This window comes from Melanotaenia boesemani, chromosome 8 (assembly GCF_017639745.1).
Source record: "Melanotaenia boesemani isolate fMelBoe1 chromosome 8, fMelBoe1.pri, whole genome shotgun sequence".
Classification (NCBI taxonomy): Eukaryota; Metazoa; Chordata; class Actinopteri; order Atheriniformes; family Melanotaeniidae; genus Melanotaenia; species Melanotaenia boesemani.
In genome coordinates this window covers 35,703,417-35,709,445 of record NC_055689.1, presented here as the reverse complement: position 1 = coordinate 35,709,445, position 6,029 = coordinate 35,703,417, and positions in this window count along the sequence as shown.

Genomic DNA, 6,029 nt, shown 5'->3' with positions numbered 1-6,029 from the left:
TACTGCAGTGGAAGAACATTGTTCATCTGCTGTGTGTCTGGCTTTAAGAACTCCAAAGACATGTTGCTTTACCTCTTTTTGCTTCTATCTCACATTCTAGGTGAGTTTAAGAACAGGGATTAAAGTTTGCTTGAAGCTGCTGCATTAACCACATATACAGACTGCATTTCACTACTTTTCTGCTTTCTTTGCTCTGATAGAATGAAAATCATCTTTGGATCATCTTGTAAATTGAACTGACAGAGTTCTACAGTTGATTTAGTTGTGAATGTCCACAGAGTAACACTGTACAGGAGACATTTTCCACTGTCTTCTCCTCTCAGCCTCATGGACAATGTTAGTCTGATGGCTTCATTTTCTCTACTTTTTCCAGGACTAAAAGCTGCAGACACAATCTCTCCTGATCAAGATGAAGTCAGTGGAAGAGAAGGACAATCTGTCAAACTCACATGTACATATCAGACAGCATCAGATTATCCTGTGCTCCACTGGTTCAAACAACATTCTGACCTTCAGGCTCCTCAGTTTATACTCTGGAAAGGAGCAAAATCAAGGAGTGATGAAGACTATATTCCTGTATCTAGTCGGAAGTGATATTCCTCAGAACAACCTCTACAACAACCAGCCTGACCATCAGCGAGCTAACCCTGGCAGACACAGCTCTCTACTACTGTGCTCTAGAAACACAGTGATACAAAGTGTAGAAGAGGCTGTAGAAAAACCTGAACACAGATATCTGACTACTCTTCAAAGAGGAGGGAAGTGGTATTCAGACCACAGCTTCATATCAGATGGATTCTGCTCATTCCTGTTTTATCAGAGTCTCTGTGGTTCCAGCTGCAAACACTAATTATTCTAATAGAAAAACTCACCAACAATGTGCTTCATAGAGCTTTGGAAAGAATAGAAAATGTTTTAAAATGTGTTATAGAGAAGATAAAATGAAGAAAACCAAGCAGAGGTTGCAGAGCGCTGAAAAGCAGAGTTTATATTTCCACTTAAACAAATCAAATCTCAAACCTATAAGGTTTTATAGACAATGATGCAGAGTGAATCAGCAGTGTTAGGAGAGTAGAGTAAGACAGACGTCACCATTTACCCAAAATATACAATATTCTTCCACATTTCTGGAGCATAAAATACACAAGCATGTCCCCAAAGTTGCAGGTAAAACTGTCCCAGATGATCTAAGAAGTCAGAACATGCCAGAAAATCTGAGATGTGTTTGGAGCCAAAACTGTTAAGAACTTGGATTCATGAAAACCTCCAACCAGACCAGGGGGGTTTCCACAAAGCTGGATTAAGGGAAAGCCGGGCTTATCTTGATAAGTCTGGATCATTTCAGAGAGAGCTCTGTTCCATAAAGGTGGTTTATGTGAATGCCGCTGAGTAACCATGGTAACTGATGCACCAGAACTAGCCTGGTCGGGGCAGGCTAACGTTCAAGCTTAGCTTAGCTGTGTGTCAAAGATACAGATTCCCTAAAGCAAAGTTCCACCTGGTAGAATGCTGCGCTCCCACCTCATTCTGGTATTAAAGTAAAATAAAAACACTTGTTATCATATCACTACTTTGTCTTATATAATCAATAAATCTGTCAGCGCCGATGTAACTAAAGAAACACGACTATACACGTACTGAACATGAAATAAAAAGAACATGGTGTTCATTAAAACTAATTAACACCTTATTAACCCTCCCCAGGTTCAGGAACCCGACCTCCACTGCCTCTGGTTGGCTACCAGTAAAACTGGGATCAGCTGAGCCCCGTCCATACAGGCAGAGGGTGTTTAAAGAGAGAGAGAGAGAAAGCTGGTCTAAAGAGATGGACGGAGAAAGATATAGATAGATAGAGACAGGCTTCCTTTCTGGTTACCATGGCTTGGCCTTTTATTAATGACCCTGCAGAGGACGCACGCTTCATTCAAAGCTCATTCAGACCACCAGACCCACGGTTTTCAGGGGGAGGACCACCAGTAGCAGGTCTCTGACGTTGTCTCGGTCTCTGACGTTGTCTTGGTCTCTGACGTTGTCTCGGTCTCTGACGTTGTCTTGGTATCTACAGAGCAACATGTTTACAGCTCAACACGTTTAGAACAAACATTTCTTCAAAGATTCCTCCCACTCTGAGACATGTTCTGGTTCTTTATTTCCACCTGCTGCAGGTTCGCTTTGCTGGTAAGATGCTGCTGCTGGTGGAACAGAGTTAATGTAGCTCACACACACACACACACACACACACACACACACACACACACACACACACACACACACACACACACACACACACACACACACACACACACACACACAATAATATATTGACATTATATGATGATGCATATTGATTACTGGATCATTAATAAACTGAGCAGGGCCAGTACATCTTATCCAGCAGTGAAGTGCGGTCAGGAGGCAGCAGTACTCTGCTTCACCTCCAGGGGGCGTAGTTTCATGCTGGTGGATGAACAGTGAAATAAGAAGAAGCTCTTTTTGTTCTTACAATGTAAATGTGACTCCAGAGGAGTCGGTTCCTCACCAGCCATGAACCCACCACACATCACTGTTCTCCATCAGCTTTCTTTGTTCAGCTGCTGAGAAAATGAAGCTCTCGGTTTGCTCTCTTTTCCTGCTGCTCCTCTTTTCCACCGTCCACTCGTTCCTCAGGATCTCCACATAACCAGGCCATGTAAGCCTCGCTGGGATTAGCTTCAAGTAGATGCAGCTGAAATGTGTTAGTGGAACAGCTTGATCCTTAATTCAGAGATGATGTTACTTCAAGCGAGGCTTTCCGCTTACAGCCTGGCTTTCTGTAGCTACGCTGGTGGAGCACCCCCAGCGGTTTGGTTCCATCACCTCTAAAACAGCTCTCATTAGGCCACTACTCAAAAAAACTGGTCTAGACCCAAACACCCTGTCAAATTACAGGCCCAACGCCAACTTGCCTTTAATTTTGAAGGTCCTGGAAAAGGTGGTGGTTACCCATCTCGAGGGTGTAATGGAAAGTTTTACACATAACCCTTATATTTGTGTGATATTTAGATGAGACATGTAATCTTGCACTTTGTATTATAAAACCATGGCTTATATTTCACTGAGCAGAACGACCTGTACCCAGCAAATATTTGGTAATGAGCTTTTCTTTCTTATCACACCGCTGGTAACTTTCTTCAGAAACTCTATAACTCATCAAGGAAAAGAAAGAAGAAGTGTGATAAAACCAGTTTGAGCAGGTTCTGTAGACAGTGTACTGAGGGCTTGTACCTACAACCTTGATGCTTTCTTGTCATGCGAGTCTATATTAACCAAGCCCATGTGTATCTCTGTGGACTCGCTCAGCCAAAGCTGTTTTGACTGTGTGACTCTCATTGCTGATCAGCTCTTAATAAAAATACTTTGTTTGATTCTCACTTACTGTGTGATCTTTGATAATAAAATTTCCACTACAAGGGCCACCTAAAGACTTGTGAACTCTATGAAATGTTTCAGTCCAGTTTTGCAGCCCTGGTCAGAGTCACAAATGATCTGCTGGTGGTAGCTGACAAATTCCCATCTCTTCTGCTCCTCCTCAGTCTAACAGCAGCTTTTCATACAGTGGACCACCATATACTCCTTCACCGCCTGCAGCATACTATTGGTCTGACTGGAACTGTCCTTAAGTGGTTCCAGTCTTTCCCCACAGGTAGGGCTGAATGTGTGGACCTGGGGGATGCCAGGTCAAGGCCCCATGCTGTCACCTGTGGGGTCCCTCAAGGGTCTGTCCTTGGTCCCACCATGTTTACCTTCTATATGCTCCCCCGGTTCACATCATCGGCATGCATGGAATTCCTTTCTACCGCTATGCCGATGATACTCAGCTCTACCTGCAGACTGATGCCACCTCACTGACGGCCACCTTACCCCCCCTCTCCTCCTGCCTGGAGGAGATAAATGCATGGATGACAGAAAACTTTCTATAGCTTAATAGCACAAAAACCGAGACCATCCTCGTTGGCACCATCAGGTTTAATCCTCTCCCATGACAGCTATTTCATTTTCTAACCACTCCATCCATCTCTCCACCTCTGTGACAAACTTTGTTGTCAGGTTTGACCCCAACCTTTCATTTGACCACCACATTTAAAATCTTTGCAAAAAATATTCTTTTCATCTCAAGAACATTTCCAAACGTTGCCCCTCCTTTACCCTCAGTGATACTGAAAAGCTGGTTTAGGGCCTTTGTCACCTCCAGGCTGGATTAATGTAATGATCTCCTCGTCAGGATACGTGGAGGAGCCTGGAGAAGCTTCAGCACTTCCAGAACTGTGTTGCCTACGTCCTGAAGAGGAGGCGGAAATACAACCACATCACCCCTGTTTGCAGTCCCTGCATTGGCTCCACGTCCAGCAGAAGATAGAGTAAATGCTCTCATTTCCACCGGGTGCGTTTGCACCGTGTTATGGCTGCCGCAGCTTATCGTGGCCATTTTAGTCAACGGTTTAGTTCCCACAGGGCGCACCGCGGTGCGTGTCAGAAGCAACCTGGAAGCGTCTTGTTGCAGCTCTCTGATAAATAAATGTGGCGAGTCTACTTTGACAGAACATGCACCCAGAACGCGTCAAACTCTGCAGTTCAGATATGAGCAGACAGGAAGTCAGACACGGTAGCAGTGTAAAAGCTTCTGGCAATTTTCAAAATAAAAGCCCCCGTGCAGATTTGTGCAGCTGAACCAGTAAACATTACGTCATTAACCGGTCAGGGTCTCTCAGTGGTTTTTCTTGTCATCATGGACGACTAGACGTTTATCTTCGAAGTTGAGAATCACAATATTCTCTAGTCCTCCTGTGATTTAATGATCTCGTGGATCCAGCTAGATGTACTGCACTCGCTGGCGCTCTGCACCTGACACGCTCCCGATGTGGACTGACGCGCCACAGAGGTCAGAACGAAACCGCAGCTGTTATGCAACCCATACGCATCCGGTGGAAATAAGGGGTAAGATGTGTCTGCTGACCTTCCAGTGTCTGCATGGCCACACTCCTGGCTACTTGACAGAGCTACTGACTCCACACTCTACCATTCGCCGTCTTCAGTCCACTGACTCCAACTGCCTTTGTCCACCCAGGACCAGACTCAGCAAAATGGCGGACAGGTCCTTTCAGGCTGCTCCTCCATGGCTGTGGATTTCCCTGCCTGAACCCCTGAGGGTGCCACAGACAGTGGAGTCTTTTACAAAACACCTGAAAGCTTTATTCAGCAGGCGTTTTTATAATCTAATGTATTTATTAGTTTATGGAGTTTTGTGTTTTCATGCTTTACTTGATTTTAATTTTTGGCACTTTGACATTTTCTCTAGAATGTAAAGTGTTATAAATAAAAATTATTATTATTATTAACTGGATATTTTATTGGTGACAAACATGCTATTATTGTTGTATTTCTATATATATTTATGCAATTTATGGTAATTTCAGTTTTCTATAGAAATGTAACCACCACTTCCTTTCCTCTCAGCGTAGCTGCTTTCAAAGTGATTTTGTAAACACATTAAGTTTCTGTATGAAGTATCGTATCTGATCGGTATCACCGGAGCTGGCTTGTTTTTTACTTGGTATCAAATTGGAAATAAAATGAGTGGTATCACACATCACTACCAGAAATCTTACCACATTCTAAATAAAGACAAAATAAGCACTATTATCCATCATGGAACACCAAACAAGTCGGATTTACTCACAAACAAAACATCTTAAAGGTTCAACACATGTAGATGATACAGACTCAGAGATGGCTGCTGTCATCTGAAACCCATCACGTGACCACACCTGAGCAAGCTGAAAAATCCTGAACTGAGCTGCTGCTTCCTCCACACAATCACCGGGTGGAGCTAAAACACCTACATGGAACATCACAGACGGAAACTGGAGAGATTCAGGGAGGAGCTGAGCTGTTACTGAACTATAGAAGAGACACAAACTTCCACATTCAACACAGTTCAACACACAAACCACAAACATCACTTTTATTCAACATGCTGATCTCCGGTTTTT